The sequence below is a fragment of the Haliaeetus leucocephalus genome, unplaced genomic scaffold (genome assembly GCF_000737465.1).
Source record: "Haliaeetus leucocephalus isolate CR32 unplaced genomic scaffold, Haliaeetus_leucocephalus-4.0 Scaffold795, whole genome shotgun sequence".
Classification (NCBI taxonomy): domain Eukaryota; kingdom Metazoa; phylum Chordata; class Aves; order Accipitriformes; family Accipitridae; genus Haliaeetus; species Haliaeetus leucocephalus.
Window position 1 is genome coordinate 3,721,361 of NW_010973231.1, and position 18,028 is coordinate 3,739,388.

An 18,028-nucleotide genomic window follows, 5' to 3' on the forward strand; every position below is an offset into this window, starting at 1 on the left:
TGTTTCAGAAATCATCTTTCAGAGCATGAGGATCACTGGAGATGGGGTGCACTAGTGTGAAAGAGCAGAGACTTGGCTTACTGCCTGAGACTTCCTTGGGCCGGGTCATTTGGCCTCAGTACCCACCTGTAAAATCAGAGATTTGACACCCTCCAGTCCTATCATAATGAACCCATCAGATTAGATGAACAAGCAGAAACAAAGACATAAAGATATTAGCAATCTGTGTTCCTCTCTAAGGAAATAAGAGGCTGACTTCACAGGTTAGGGTGTCTGTTAATGAGCTCAAGCCTATGGATTTCAGAAAGTTCATTCACCATCTTCCTTTTTCAACTCTTTCATGGAAAGTAATTTCTTCGTGGTGAGTTCTGTGAAATCTGGCAGGTTTTATACTAAATATGTTAATCTTGTGAAAACTCATTTTGGCAGAGAATCTGCATTCAAAATACTGAATTTGCAAATGCCAATTTTAACTTATATGAATCCTCTGATATTTTATGATAATTTTTAAGTAATAAAAGACTTTGCATTGCAATTGTTTGCCTCAGATTACTGCAGTGAGGCCTTTGTTCAGTAAAGAATTCTCTAATATTCCTGGCCAAGTAATTAAATTAACATAGTTAAGAGACAGTTTGCAAAATTCACTGTCCAAGTGTTCTTTGTCATAAATGAAACAGACAGAATTCCTTCTTTCTTTCCTTCCTTCCTTCCTTTGTTCTCTGCTGATGTTGCCATTTTTTTAAACTAAAATACGATTTGGAGTGAACCATTGGGATTAATTCCTCTCCTTGGGGCCTCTTCCTTATCGCCTTACACCCTAACCCCAACAGAATTGCAAAGGGATTCCCCAACCTCCCAATTCTGAGGTAGGAAAAAGGTGTTCCAGGCATTTATTGCACACGTTTGGTTCATTTTCACTGTTAAAATGGCTCTGTATGGTGGAAGATCCTCCTCTGCTCCTGTCTCCTCCTTCAGCTAAGCAATAATGGGGAGACAGAGCCGTGAAGTCACAACCCATATTGTGAAAAAAAGATCTCATCCATCAAACTGTCACCTCAGTTTTCTGTCCAGGGTCACAGAGGAACAAAGTCAGCTTGTGTCAGGTTGAAATAGCATTGGTAAGTGTTAGTGTGCGTGAAGCTGGTGGTTTGAAGTCTATTTATTTTGTTTGAAAGGCTCAAACAGCATGCTGCCGAGCAGAGGAACAAGCAGGAGGAAGTCTCCTTATAAATTATTACTGGAAGGCTCAGAGCCATCATTTAAGATGTGAAATTATGCCATCTGCTTTTCTAGGTCTTTGATTTACTTTGTGGCAGCTGTCTGTTTCTGAGTTTCTGCATCTCACAGAGAGGTAAAACTTGCATTAAAACCTAGTATGACAACAGCATTTCTTTAACAAAGATTTAATGCTTTCTTGAAAACCGGAGTATATGCAGGGGATGTTATCTCAATATCTATGGCATGCTTTCAAGACAAATGATGTGAAAAAAACACTGTCTCTTTTTACATAAACTGGGAATGTAGATAGAAATCTCTTTTCATTGTGAAAAATGCAATTGCTTCTTCTGATTTTAGCTATCAAAAGCATTTCAGGGAGGCACTAATGGTTTTTTCATATTGCTTTGAATCTGATGATTCCTAACGTTACTGATTTCGTGTCTGTTGGGGTCTTTTTTGTTATACTTTTTATTATTGATTTTCTGGGGGAGCATCCTTGCTGTTTGAAATACTTAAGGTTTATCCACATGTTCTTTGTTAAAAAGAAAAACCTGAGGCCCAACAACAGCTTTAGGAAGTCGCGTAGCTAATTTAAAAAGAACAAAAAAAAAAAGGCTAACTACTTCACCGCGGGCTAACCGCGATGCACGCGGGGAACTCTTGCCAGTACCCAAGGTTGTGCTCGTTTTCAGAAATTAGCGGCCGAGAGGGCGACGAATGGCGATGTGCACTTTTCCGCGCCTTGTCCTGCCGCGCTGTCCGCGGACGGGCTGTGCTGTCCAAGTGCCCGGCGATCTTTTTCGGATACCCTCCCTGAGGATGCTCCGGCGGCGGCGGCGGGGCGACTGAGTGGCAGCGGCATCTCTTCCCCCCCACGCCCCCCCGGGAGAATCGCTTCTGCTGAAGTCATTTGGTGCGCGCTGCTTTTTCCTGCGCGAGGATTAGGGAGTAGGAGAATGGCTTTGTGAGGAGGCTCGGAGAGAGGGAGCTGAAGAGAGGCTGAACAGAGGGGCCGAAAGACTTTAGCCTTTCATAGTTCTTTCAGTCAATTCATTCTGGGAGACCAATTGCATGCGATACGGCAGCTGGGGGTTTTGTTTTCCTTTCAGCTATATACTGTAGGAGAAGCTGGTAAGGTTATTATTTTTTTTTTTTCCTTGTTCTACTGTTCCACGATGCTATTGTAATTGCTTTATCGAAGCGACTGTTTGGTGAGGACGGGAAGTTGGTTAATGATGCTGAGGGTCCCCTGCATTGTCTCTGCTTTGTGCAGCTGCATAGTTTGGGGAGAGGCACTGTTTACAGTAGAGGGGCTGGTTTCCGTTGAACAACTTTGCTGTTATTTTTCCAAAGTTGTTTCAGCCTTTCTTTCGGTGAAGCTAGGAAAATAAGCAAATAAACGGACTTAGCCGTTTAGAAATGAGTAAATTTATAGAAGCTGCAATTTGTTGAAAAAGCTGTTCTGCCTAAATCCCAGTTTCAGATGTTCTTCCTTTGATGTTATCGGATTTGTTACTCTGCTGGATCAACTCCAAAACTGGGTTTTATGTGAGAACCTTCTGTCACAAATCTTTTCTTCACGTTTTCGGCAGGGACGAGATAGGTCACTTGAATTGATAGCCAAAGAAAACAAAACAAGAGTGTATCTGTGGAAGGTGGAAATATTGGGGGAAAGGAAAAATCCTAGGGGAACTCTGGAATTAAAAAATAAATGAAGGAGCATTAATTCTTGGCACTAATTTTTAGCAGAATGCTCCTGATCGGTGTAATAGGAAGCATGTGGTTAGGCAGAGAATAAAAATAGTCTTTCAGAAGATTCAAGATGCACAGGTGCATATCCTGTCTAACTGCAGCCTTCCAAAGAAAGAGTTATCATATTTATCCTCTTTGAGAGGAAAAATAAAAGAAAAAAAAAAAGGAAAAGAAAACCAGAAGATCCTGGCTATCCTGTCCCTTTCCCCTCTTCTTGTTATTTCTAGAACAGTGACTTGTGTTTGTCAGAGTCTTTTATTTCCTTTCATATAATCGTGGGAAACTTTAGCTTGAATTGGTTGGACATACATGAGCGCAGCTTGGGGTATACCATGTCTATCCCACAGGCAGGCTATGAAAATCCTGCCTGTGACTCAGATGAATTGTAAAGACCATAATTACTGACAAAAGTTTCTTTTGTGAGCATTCAGAAATCACGAACAAGGTAAGGGGGAATGATTGACAACAGTTACACTACTGATTGACAGAGAACCAAAAACTTGGTCCGTGACTTAGTATGTTAGTTTTTCAAGAAGCGTTGACCTTTTTCACTATTATTCTGTTCTTTCTGGTGGACTATTCCCAACTCCCCTATTGAGGCTAGAATGTCTATCTAAAATGTGTCTTTGTAATTACTGCCTATAGTCTGTACGTCTCTTTACAATGATATGCTTATTTGTTGATGCCGAAACAAAACAGAGATGCATTGCAATCAGACCTCCATGAAAGAATGTGTATCTTTTATATGCCTTATATGCTTAGCTATTGATTTCAGCTACAGATTTCACTCTTACGAAGTAATGAAGTGCCACATCCAAATCCTGCAAATTTATACTCACAGTTCTAGCTCTTAATAATGGAAGGCCCAAGGATATCAATGTGGTTACTCATGTGAGTAAAGATTTGGAGACTCATTTCCCATTCATGAATGAAATGGTTTAGGAAGTGTGCAGTTACTATGGTTCTCTTTTGGCTTAAAAACAAAAATCTCCATTAAAACAACTACTAATGAGATTTGTTAGAGGGGCCCAAGAATAGACAAATTCACTGATTTAATGTAAGAATGTGGTAGACTCTTGACAGCAGTATTTCAGGAAGAATGATAAAAATGTTCTGCCTCTTGAGCTTATTAACAGTTTCAGAAATACGGGAAACGTAATTCATCTCTTTGTGCTGCACCACTAGATACGGCCATGACCCTTGAAATACCACCACAACTATGACTTACTCCTCCCTTTGAGAATAAAAGTTAATTTAGTGCGGTCTTTATCACATACTCCCCCCTACTCATAGTAATAACTGTCAGTTCTGGCAAATGACAACAAACTGATGTTTCAGGTTAGGCTTCTGGTTTTCTGTAGACAAAGGTACAGTATCTCCAGCATGCAGCGTTTATTACTTTCACATCCTTCGTTTCTTTGCAAGCAAACAAGGCAGGATGTGTTCCCTCGTTATTGATACACCAGTTAAGGCTCCTTAGTTCTCTAGTGGAGAAATTACTTTGGTTCAGTGTTTCTAAACTGTTCAACAGCATCCTTTAGTTTACAGAGGTAGAGAGATATATTTGCTGCTACTTCTTTCCTAGTTTTCATGAATTCTAAATTTCCAAATGTGATTTTGAAGAAAAAATGGGCATCTAACTTAAAAGAACTCACACCTGATACTATATCTATGCATGTGGATGGTAAAGGAACTACACTGAAGCTGTTGTGCAAGAGAGCCCTAAAATTAACTGCCTGAAAAAGAAAAGTGGCTATCCTATCATTTTTTATAAAGCAAAAATACATATACTTTTATATGTCCATTATTGTTGGAAAAAGGGCCTCTAATTGTAAAGGAAGGATCACCACCAATATCACATTTAAGCATAAAGAGGTAAATCTTGACTATAAATGTCTTTTATTAAGTTAAAGCAGAACAAAATTAATTCCAAAGGTGGAGGGAAACATATATAAATAAACTTAGCATTCATTTACTCATAAAATTAGAGTGATCTAAGCATATTCCAGCAGTCATTAGCTACCAGCTATTTGTCACAACTGGAAGGTTTAGGCAGATGAAAACTCTAATATTGCTTGTCAATACACATACACAATTCTGCAAAAGAAACTGTAAGGTTGGAGCTGCCATACTGGTGCTATGCTGCAATTTGGTGAATTTTTTGTGAGCTTTTTCACACTTCTTATTCCAGATGTCACATAAAGACCATATAGCAAAAAAAAAAAAAAGTGTGTTTTCTAGACTATATACGTACATACTTGTATGTGCATGCATAAATATCAGTGGCAATTTATTAAAATGCAGTTGGCACACTGCAGATTATTTTCAAGCTGGTTTTGTTAGTATTCTTTTACTTGTACTCTTGCTTGCATCAGTGTAAGAGTTGTTTGAACATGCTAACTTCATGCATCTTCTGTGTTAACTAAACACTTTCTGTGTTCATCATTACACAGAGGACTCACAAAGCCTACGCTTAGAGCTCATGGCTACCCATCTTCCTAGAAACAACTACCTGAAGTGAATGTCATCGTAAATCAGGTTAAACACAGTGTAAAAGAGTTCTACTTCTCTTATCCTTAACTGGAAGAAAACACATCTGGGCTCTCATGGGAAGCTGCCATTTTACAAACAGTAAGCAGCAGGAGGTCCAGTCTGGTGGAACAGGATAGGAATTGGAGAATACACCTCCCACTTGACTGCCTGACAAAACAAGAGATTTTGAATGTTGCTTCAAAATCATCTTTTTTTTTTTAATTGCTGTGAAAGTAGTTAGATACCAATTCAGTCATTTTTATTCACGAAGTAATAGCATATAGAACAGGCTGAGTATTTTTGTTATATGTATTTAAATGATACTGATAGTTTCTAGACACATCTATGTAATTTTCAAAACTTTTTGATGAAATTCTGCAAGATTGCTGATGCATCTTTCTGTTATGCATATCCTCCAGCACCTTAGAAGCTCAGTGTGTTCCATAGCTCGGGATTTGCTTGGGCTTTAAATCCAATGTAAACAGACAAATTGAACTGCTGAGTAGGAGATAATCTGCAGGATGGTTTGAGCGTAAGAACTGTGGGACATTGTAGTCATATATGGCTGAGGTTTGTGAAGTTCACAGCATCCCACTATCTTCCCGGAGCATGTTTCAATGATGTATGGCCATATCCCTTCATCTTTGAAAAGCTGGACTGTTCACAAGCATGTTGTCCCTTCTGGTTGGATGTAGTAGGTATCTTTCATCTTCAAAATCTCAGTCTTTTAGAAAAGTAGTATCCATTTCCATGATAAACTTTCAGGTCTTCAGAGACTGACTTGTGGCCCATTATGAGGTAAAATTCAGCCCACATGGTGTGGCAGACTGGGCAGGATGCTGTCTGTCAAGGTCTCATAGTTGATGCAGAATGAAATTATTGAGATGTGTGGTCTTATCCAATTAAAACTGACTGAAATGTTAATGGTCTTTTGGCTGACTCTTTGGGAAAGACCACCAGTGATTTCCTAAGGGGACAGAACTATTAGCTTCCAACCATACCTGAGTCTGTCCAAGTCCAGAACATTATTAGCTGACATCTATGGAGAGTTGTAAGAGCTTTTGAAGTTTTCTGGATTATGTACAGACAGAAAAAAGATGGATTATTTTTACTTCCATGAACCGGAGTATCATACTTCAGTGCTAAATAAAGGAAGCTAAGGGTCAACCTGTCAGTCAAAACTCATCTACGTTACAAAAATGTGTGAAGCTTTTTTCAAGCACTGGTCCTTCTTATCCAGTGGAATCAGCTGTAGAACTGGTGTAAGCCAGTTCGGGACTCCAAGGGCTTTCAGAGCATTCTCAGGTGGCAAAAGAAGGAACAATGAATTTTGACTGCCTTTGCACCTCTCTCAAAGTAGTTCCAGTAGGCTCGTTGGTGAGGATGGGGCTTATGCTAGGACTTGGATCACAGTTTAAACTTCTAGTTTTTTTCTATTGAGTTTAGCTGGGTCAGATTTAGGCAATTACTAATTGCCCTTTGTGACCTGTTTTCTTCCAGGCTGTGGAAGAGATGAATGCACCCTCTTGATACTAGTGTAGTGTCCTACAAGGAGACATCACTTGTCTTTTGGAAGTTCTGTCAATGGCGGTTTTGCTTCTTGCAGTTTCAGAGGCCAAGTATTAGACTTTGTGTGGGGTGCTATTCCCTTTTAGAAGACTATTTCTGTACTCCACACCTTTCTGCAGTCTAAGTTAATAAATGGCCTAGAAAGATGTTTTTGAAATGTCAGTAGATGCTGAGAGAATGATATAGTGAAAGCTGGGAGCATGTACAATACAACTTGGGTGGGATTCAGTTCCAGATAAAGACTCTAAAACTTGGGCATCTATGCGTAAATGCCGACATGTGCTTCAGCTCAAAGGACAGCTGACACCTATGGTTCAGTTCAGTTGCCCGCACACAGGCATCTAATGCCGTTACAGGTGCATTAAGGTACCTTAGACATCCACATGGGACTGAGAGGTGACACAGGACATGTGGACACATTGTCCTTCTGCAGAAGCGGCTCTGCCAGGGCATCTGAAATGATGCTAGGCCCCTATGTATAGGCCCCTGGACACAGAGGCCATCTTAGCTGGCCAGCTCAGTAGCTCTTCTCATTCCCCTGCTCATGTCGACTAGATCGTCACTGGCTGAAGTGCCACCTTTCACAGTTAGCTTGTCTACAGACAGCTGCCCACAATTTGAATAACTGCTGATTTTTTACATCTTTTTATTATGTCACTACTCTTGAAGAAAAAGAGCGGAGTTATTTATGGACCAACATTAAAGTATTTCTGTTCATTATGGTAATAGGGGGAAGAAGGAAAGCAGGAAGGAAGGGGAAAAGTGTATTTATCCTGTCTTCTGAAGGCATCTACTTTGAATGCTTAAGTTAGGACACTGGGCTGCTTTGTAATCAAGAGAGAGAGACCTTATGTGAATTATTCAAATTCTGTATAAATCCCTAGCCAAGGGGAGACAAAGTCTCCTTGGACTGATTCAGGTGGCCTTGGTAAGATGCTGAGCTGGTAACATCTAGGGCTAGTCGATAGAAACATCAGGCATGCCCGTTACAGCTTCGGTCATCTGAATATGACATACTTTCCTAAGGTTATTCTAAGTTCTGTTAGCGTGTGTTCAGACTAAAAGAGATTGTACCCAACAATTCTTTTCAAGATATCTATTCTATTCATTGAATTTGGCATATCTGCTATGTTATATGATTTGAACTGACTTCTAGATGTACCTCCCTCTCTTCATCAACTGCATAGGACCATTGCCTCTGAGAAAATAATCTGAAGGAAGAAATTATTTCCTTCTGTTATGCACCATTTACATGAAGCTCTTTTGCTGAGATCTCTTTAAACTTCCACATTGGTTATGCATATCTGTAGTGTTTGTCTATGTATTCATGTGTATTCTGAAACAATATACATATGCACTCCACCCCACAATTCTTTTGTGCGTGCCAGAAAATAATTTACCCAATTGAACAATATAAATTACAAGTCCAGTTATTGTCTGTTTTGAGGCCCATAATTAGAGCTCAGATGGTAGGGCAATTGCAGAAGAGAGTTTACCAATTTACATGTAAATCAAACATAGTCTGATGGACCATGATTAATGTAGGCTCAGTCAACATCTTAATTAGCCAGAAGCACATCATGAGGCATTGGTGCCTGTCTTCCCACCCCTGAGATTTTTTTCCAAGCAAGTACAGGTTCCTCAATAGCTGTTTTCCATAGCATTGTTAAAGCTAAGACCTTAATAATTGCTCTAATGAGGGAAGTTCATTAAAAACTGTTTAGCCTTGTGTAGAACACCTGAGGTAGCAGAGCATCTTCATTAGAGGGCAGAGCTGGGCCAATTTGTAACCTGGATCAGGTATGATATTAAATAACAGATTTGTGCCAAAATCACATTGAGCACAGAATATGTTTTTTAAGAACTGCGGATGGTGTTATCTGATTGATTAGTTCCACATGTACACAGCCCCAGGAATCTCTCCACAGGAGCCCACATGGAATCAGGATAAGCACAATTTAAGTACGCCTTTGTAGTTGAGTAACCTGCTGGGCAGGACTTCATCTCTGCTAACAATGTCTCTCCTGATATTTTGTTTAAAGGCTTGCTAGTCTGCAGCTAATTTATTTTACAAGTAAAAATCAACTTTCTCCATACAGATATATTTTAAAATTCCTTGAATACTATCAAATATTGTTTTCAAAAGCTGGCCTGTCTGAGGACTAACTCCCAGTGGGACTAGGGGATGTTTAGAATTTTTCCCCATTTGATTCCTTGCTGTACATCTTTCACTGCTGCAAAAAATACACAGTGATATGTAGATGGAAATGTTCAGCGTATATTTATTTTTATTTTTAAAAGGAAAATCCTGTTATGAAATGTTTGATTTTAGTGGGAAGAAGTTCTTTTATTGATGAAACCAGAAACTCTACCTCTCTGTTATTATATGTTTCCACTATCACAAGACTGCAGAATAAAAGTGCAAATAACACGTACACTGTGTGCAATTTCTGTCCTTGCTTTCGTGATAGCTGGTCTAAGAGCTGCTGGTGGTGACAAGGAGAAAAAAATCTGTTGTATTGTTTGGAATTGACAGCTGAGCAGAACAGGGAGCAATTTATGACCTTATATTTTCTATTATCTTCGGGCATAACATTGTGATTTTCTGCTTCGTTTCTGAGGAGAGGTAAAAACTGTGTTTGGAATCAGTACCGGTCACTGCATGAGTGTCGGATGCTACCCTGCCCTTCTACCCAAGGGACTGGTATCTCAGCCTCCCGTATAGGAAGTCTTCCCTCATTACAGAAATAAAGGAAAGATTCCCTGAGATCAAAACCACTCACAAATTACAGATATCTCTTGCCAAAACAGAGAGAATTTATTAGTGGAAAAGACCCAGGAAGCTTCCTTGGTCTATGTGCCTGCCAATGCCTTGTTATTTCTTACATCCTCTCAAAGGCTTCATTATGTTCAATCTATCTTTGCAGGCTTTAGTGGCAGTCTGGCCTCTTATTTTAGAGGATTATTTTCTTGGTAGTAATTGTTCACTTAACTTCATGCTTCTGTTTGTAGTACAAATCATCCTGCTCCCTTCAGCTCAGGTCACCAAACAAAAGGAATACTCTGTATGTAATTATAAAACCATTTTTATTACATTTCTGAACATACTGTGAGTTTCAGATGAATGGTAAGAATTTGTTTGAATCCTTTTGTGAAAAGCTAACCTTTAAGGTTATTTAAGCCCTATTGTTTACCATCATAAACCAAGAATTGCATGCCTTGAAATATGGAGTGTTAGAAATTGACTTGACATAACAGCACTTGAAACATCTTAGGCTAAAAAAAGAGCAATTTTAATCTTCGTGGAGCCAAACATTCACAAAAATTCAGCCGCTATCTGCAGTTATCATATTGCATTAATGTGGATGCTACCAATATTTCTTAACCTAAAGTACAAAGAAATTCATGAGTACAATCTTTTTTAGAATAAACACATACTGACAGAGCTGCCACTGAAGTTACTGCAGTCTACAGATATCATGTGGTAACTGAAAATGGCTGTTTGGATGAGTAACATGACTGTATGTAGGAAAACTCAGTTTTTAATGGCTGAAAAACATAAGAGACAGTAGCTGATAAAGGACACCTTTAAACATCGATTCTTGAGGTGGTTTGGGTATTTGAAGTTTGAATATTTTACTTTTATTTTAGCTATGAACAATAGCTCTGGAAACTCTGTTTCCTCTAAATCCAGAAGGGACCTTTTCCTACAGCAGGTTATAACTTCAGCCTTACCTACTCTGCAGCATCGGTGGAGGTAACTGCTTGGTCTCTGTTCTGTCTTTTGGTAGATTCGTATTATTAATATGCTTTATATTATTCTTCATTATCTTTCCTTCTGCTATCCATCCTGGATAACTAATTAAAAATGGGGATTTATCTCTGCTAACTTCCATGAATCAAAATGCTAGGTAGTTTCATAGTTTATTCTAAAGGATAAGTCTTTTTATCCGTGCCTTCTGGAGGTTTGTGTCTTTCTCCATTATAACAGAAGCTCACGTACTTAGATTTAACCCCTAACTGCAACATTTAAAATACAAGTGAGATAAATCTCTCCTTTAATGACTTAAATTTGGTGTTATTATAATATTAAAGTCTGAAGAACTGTCTTGACATCTAAAGAACATAAAATACCATCCCTACACAAATAGAGTGCAAAAGTTTTTAAACGGGAGAAACATCCAAACTATTTAATCACTGTTTGAAATTAACAGTTAACAGCAAAGAGCATTTACTAATGTATAACCTGTTTTTCTCTGGAAAGATGTAATTGCAGCGCCTATTTTGAACCGTTCTAGAACACTATTTTTCTAAAGTTTTTTTGAGTTCTTAGATTAAATACTGAATTCATAGTAGCATAGAATCATAGAATGGGTTGGGTTGGAAGGGGTCTTAGAGATCACCTAGTTCCACCCCCCCTGCCATGGGCAGGGACACCTTCCACCAGACCAGGTTGCTCCAAGCCCCATCCAACCTGGCCTTGAACACTGCCAGGGATGGGGCATCCAAAACCTCTCTGGGCAACCTGTTCCAGTGCCTCACCACCCTCACAGTGAAGAATTGAGGTGAATGCAATTAAGAAGCAAAGCAAAATACTAAAATATGGTGAAGTGGTATGAGCAGCGTTTTCTTAAGGTGCTTAGTGTGCAAGTCTTGAGTGAACAACTGTTTTCTACAGTACTATGGTTTTCTGTTTAAGTGCTTACAGTGCACTTTCAAAGAGCAAAAGATGTAATCTTGTATCATACACGGAATTCACTGTGTTGATGTATGCCTGTAATTAGTCATCCTCCCAGAAGTATTCAAGTAATAACACTATAATTAACTTGCATTTACACCGTGTTTTTCAGTATAAGAAATACTGTAGTGCTCCCATTTCACAGAAAGGAAAACAAAGAGGGAGGTTCAGTGTTTTGATCTTGGTTCTGGTATTTCTGAATCAAGAAGGTCTCTAGTGTTCGTGATCAGAGCATGGGACATCTTTCACAGATGATCCTCGCTCCTCTGTGAGAAGAGGTTCTCCTGGAATCACTCCCAGGGAGACATATTGTGGAAGCAGGTGGGGATTTATTGAAAAGAAGACACGGCTATTTGAACACGATTGTAGTCATTAACAATGCAGCCATTAAGCTGAACATACAGACAAAGTAAATATTTATGTGACTGGTGATCTAGCTGGAAAAAGTGGAAAATGGGAAAAAAACACATAAGTGTTTTAATTTTGTTTCAGTTAGGTGTCTGACTCTTTCTGTTATGCTATTTTTGTGCTGTCATCTTTCTATAGAGCTGTAGGCTTGGGAAATGCTAGATCAAACTGAGAAACGTAAAAGTGAAAAAAAAAAAAGAAAACAGTTGAGAAAAAGCCAGCCAAGAAAAAACAACCAGCTGTAGTCGATACTGTTCAGTGTGAAAAATGTGGTGTTAATTCTCTCTATTTTTTTCCTGTAGGAGATCATTAGAGGGCTTTGTGGTCTTTCCAGACCAGTACAAAAGACATTCTTATATCTTGATGTGTCTCTATGAATCTGAAAGATATGACCTCTGTAGGGGATACTACTGTTGGTTTTACATCATTAACGTTTCCCTTCATTTATTTCTGTGGAATACCTGCACTATCTTTTAAAGTGGGAATTGCCTGGGGTAACAAATTGAATCTTGAATCTTTGCACCTGACGCCATGAGAGCCTATAAATTAGTTATGGGCTAGGAGGATACAATCCTAAATGCTTCTATTTCTCATAGAAAAACTGACCCTTGGGGTCACTAACCAAAGAATGAAAAACCTGGACTTGTTAACAAGAAAACAATTAATTATTTACACACATGTGGGTATTTGCCATTAGCATCTTTAGAATTAGAAGTCCTTGTTCTGCTAGATTTACTTCTGCCCTCGAGACTGTAGTTATTAAAAAACGGTGTTCAGTCAACCCTTTTTAATACCGGGAAATATATACAACAGAAACAATGAATTAAAGCAGGACTCTATGTGTCCCTTGCTTTTGGTCTTTCAAAGGTACCAAAGATTAAGCTATCCTATTTCAAAGCTACAATAGTGTAGAATCACTAGTAGTAACTGTACTACCACCCATATGGTGGTTTATTATTCCAGCACATTCATGGCCAGGATGAAGCAAATAAATTATTGAGTGCTGTGGGTGATTTCATTTATTTATGTATGTATGTATGTCATTGTTAGAGCAAACAGTAGAGAAAAACCTTGCATCCTAATATGACTCCCATGGGGAAATCTTAGTGCCATTCAGCCAGGTGGAGCTTCTATGTGTTTTTTTTCCATTCACTGCCATCCGCCTATCCATCATAATGCCCTGAGCACTTTTCATCCATGAAAACTCCTTGCTATAGCAATATATAAGCTTTGTAAATAAAGTCTGGCACCCCTAAGGGGAACAATATAGACTTCTAGGAATTCTCATATATTTAATCTGTTTTAAGGCCTGAAAAGTATATTTCTGTAATAAAATATTTTAAGACCTTTTTGTCCTGGGAAATCTCTTTTCCATGGCAGGTGACCTTTACAGGTCCTATCTGGCTACATAACTGCTACGGATATGAACATTTAGGGGTTTCAAATGGATACAGTATGATGCAAACATTGTGTAAGGATTACTCCAAGGCTAAAGCACTTGCCCGCTCCCCCAATATTTGAGCAGTCTGAAAGCATCAAGGCCCATGTTATCCCTGCAGATACATGCAGAAAACTCCCGATGGCTACAGCCAAAGCTGCATGTGTGCATCCAAGGGCAGTATTTTGGTTCTGAAGGTTAACTAGGATACGAGAGAACAGAATTGGATTTTTGTGTAGCCCCTTTCATACTTGTTCTGGCTCAAAGCATCTTACAAGGAAATAAAGGAGTTACTACTAGCACAGGGAGCATGTAGGAAGGCTGAGAAGACATTACGTGCTTAGTAGAAGATCACACAGTGTTTCAAAAAGCAGAGCTTGATTTATTAAGAAAAGAAATAGCGGCCAGAAACACTGATGTTATTGTTTTTCCTTCCTCCTTCTCCCTCTGTCTCTTACCCCCACAGAAGAAGCCACTGAATTTTTAACTTTAGAGTTTTTAACCTACTATCTTAAAACTGTCAACACTTTCTTTTCACTTGGCCTTGACTTCTGAGCATCCAGCAAGACCTGGGTGTTAGGTTTGAAAAACAAAATGCCTTCTCAGCCTCAAGCCCTACACTGTCCCATGCTTTAGTTTAGTCATGTTGGCATCCCATGCAGAGCTATGGAGTAGGATCCGTGCAGTCGTTTGGAGAAAAGACATTCCTAAGCAGCTAAGCAAGGTAGGCAGAGTTTTCCAGCAGCTTTTTTAGGGCAACCTGCGCTGCTAGAGCAGAGACGTCCGAGCTGGCTCTGTCTCTGCTCACCCAGGACTCGGGGGTATGCGGTGCAGCACATTACCTGAGCTGACAAATCATGTGGGAGCTTAAATTCAGAAGCAATATTGTCCCATTTAGCTCGAGCAAAGTACAGGCTAGTGAGTGCTTCCAAGATACTGGACTGCTCCTATCTAGCCTCTTGCCATGACCTGGGTAAATCTTCCCTGGGCTATCTTAATTGAAGTCCCCAGTAGCTTTGACAGCAAGCTACAGGTATCAAGCCCCATGGTGCAGTGAAGACCTGCCATACAGATCCCAATCATACGGGAACTGCTGAGCCAGCAGATTCTTCTGTAAAGCTCATTGCAAGATTTGGGGTAGCTGGGATGATGCAAGAGTTGATAAGTCACTTGAGCCCAAATAATGTTAAATTTTGAAGGGGAAAGAGTCAGTTAGTGCCTGGATACAATGTATTTAGCCCGGTGTTCCCGACACCAGCAACTGCACAATTTTTAGAATTTGCGGCTTGCGATTATCTGTTTCTGCTGCAACGTGATTGTCGCATGTGCCTGTAATTTCCCCTCTAAATCGCTTTGTGAGTACGCACTTTTGTGGTGACTGCATAGCTCTGCTTGGAACAGTCTGAATTCATGTTATTGACATCAGGGTTGGATTTATCTGATTATATTTCCTTAACTGTTTAATTTGTTAAAGCATTTAATAGAACATTTCTGGAATGATGTACTCAATATTTTCACCATAAAAATGAGCAGCAACATGTGTATCTGTCTGCTGCTGTGTTTGAAGTGGTAGGATTTGCTCTTGGGCAGTGCCAGGAACTTGCTGCTTTTGTAGTTTGGGTGGAATAATTTGGATGCAACCACAGATTTTCTTGCTGATTATTCTCTGCCTTACAGTAAGCAGGATTATGGGAGGTGCCTTTAAGTAATGATTGTAATAATAGTAGGATATTATATACCTACAAGCATCCGTGCACACATGCATGTGCTACATTTGCACTTTTTATATCTGATTTTTTTTTAACAGCTTTACAGTAATTGCTTAGTTGAACTGCCTCCTTTATTTTTTATTTTTTTTTAATCTATATATCTGCTAAGATATCCTTCCTGCTGTTCCCCTTTTTAGGTGGAGGTGAGGGCTATCAATACCACTGATGTAGGACCTAGGGTTTTTAACCATGTAGTGACTGGGGCCCATTTTTCCTCCTTAAGTCATACAAGGCTCCCTATTAATCTGTAGCTTTGCACTTTGGTGTTGCAGTGGAAGCTAAAGAGAAAATAATATGAAAGAGTACGATAAGAAGCCCCAAAGCTTCTAAACTATAGTGCTTTAGCTAGAGTTAAGGGAACATTTGCCTGCCTTTTCAGATCATGCCAGCAGAGTCACAGGCAAAAGTCATCTCATGAAAGACGAAGTGGCGTGGGGTCAGGGTGCTCCTCCACGGGGATGCGCTGGGAGAAAGGGAAAAGCTGGAAAGGAGAGCCAAGGCAAGACCTCCGGGAAAAGGGACTTGTGGCTGCTCCAGCTGCTGAGGGAAGGGACATGAAGGGCTGAGATGCAGGAGCCTGCTGGCAAGGAGCAGCCTCCCTTGGGCCCCCTCCACTCCTGCGGGGCACCCACCGGCACCCACCACCTCTTGGCAAAGCAGGCAAGCTTGCCAGCACCTAGAGCCGGCTGGCCTGGCTCATACGGTCTGTGCAATACTGATGAAAAAGAGAAAAATAGAAACCCCGGAATTGTATGCAGAAGCATTTGCCAGTGTTCGGATGCAGGGTAAGTCAGGAGGGCAGGCTATGAATGTCTTAATTAAAATGCTAGTAATGATGACTGTACCATTAACATATTTTTTTTTAAAAGGTAATGTATAGGTGAGCAATGTGGTTAATGCCTTATTGACAGCTGCACTTCCAAACAGCAGACAGGTGTGGGGAACGGGTAGTTTGTAGGTTGCCTTCAGAAACCAAGATTTCTGTAGTCCCTTCCACTTAAAGACACTGCAAAGCCTGAGCTAAAGCTGATGAATGACATGGAGTCAGAAGGCTCTTTAAAGCAACAGGTATTTAACTTGAAAGTCAGTGTGTTTTACATAACCTCCTCTGCATCTGCCTTGCAGAGGAAGGAGCTTGCAGCAGCCTTTCTAGCTGTAGCAGGACATATTTTCCCCCCGGCGAGCTCCTTGCCTAGGCTCGCATGAGCACGAGGAGGAGTCTTTTCTTACCTGCAGAGGATGGCTAGCTTTCAAAAAGCATTAAGCTCCTACCAGGCTCCACCTCTTTCACAATCATAATATTTTAGCTTAAAAATCATAACATGTTAAAGACAATTTTGCATTCCTTTTCTCTAGCCTCTGGCTTTAAAATTGTGGGGTTATATTCAGGTCAGACTGTCAGCTCGCTCTCTGCAACAGTCTAAAGGCTAAATCCCTTTTAAAAAAGAAAATAAATCTTCAGTTCTCACATAATGACTTGGTATCTGGAACTGAGGCTTCGCAGAAAAGATCAAATAGCCTGAGCCTTGTGACAGAACTGTAAGAAATGGCAACTCCTCATTATCCCATAGAGTAACGTCTGAGTTATGGTATTAAAATGGACCAAAAGGACCCCTTCAGTCTTTGAATGTTCCCTGAGACAGATGACTAAGGGTATAGTCCCTGTGACAGGAGCTGGTACCGCTTCCACGCTGTGTGCGTCAGTGATTGTCACTTGTGCTCCAGCCTCTTACGTTGTTATAGCTGCTCACTCAAGTGTTACATGGAGTTACACTGGGTGGTTGCGGCATGCAAAGTGGTAACGAGACGCGGGATACTGCGCAAAAGTTAATGACTCTTTGGCGCAGATGGGCCCAAAAGTGGTTACGAGCGACTGCTTGATGTTAAACGCCTAGAAAGTTTGAGAAGAGCAGAGGTGGAGGGACTATACAGAGAACAGCTCGTTCTCCCTTGACGATCTTTCTCTAAAAGGAGAGCAGGATCCTTGTCCCCTTTGGACCCAACCATGAGCTCATCTCAGCCTGCACACCCTTCTCCAACAGCTGCAGCTGTGTTACAGCAGCCTCTGTGCCTGCACTAATGGGATAAAAGCATTTCCATGTGCTCTTTTCATTTGGAGAGCATACACCCCTCCCCGCAGCCTCCAGTGTATCCTTGTTCCCTTGAAATGGATTCAAGTATTAAAGCCTGTTAAGCTTAATTATCACTAAAAGTCTGGGAGGAAACAAAATCTTATGGCCACTTTAAGCTGTTTCAAGATAGGTATGTATAAATCACAAATGTGAGATCACTTATGGGAAATTCAGAAGCCAGCAGAAAGCAGTAATACGTACCGAAGAGAGTGATCGTAAAACTTACACGGTCTTCTCAACCACGTGTGTAAGGTTATGCAGTTCCTGGCCTGGCAAATATCGCTCCTTAGTGAGGGCCTCTCATGTTCAGGACCTGCGCAGGAGAAAGTCGCAGCCACAGGTTGCAGTGTGGTGATGTGCCAGAGGTACCACCTGCCTTCCCAGGCTTTCATGAACAAGCCCATGAAAAAGTAGATTGCTACTGGGACAACTTCGTGCTTTATCCTGAAAATCGTTAAATCCCTGTAATTTC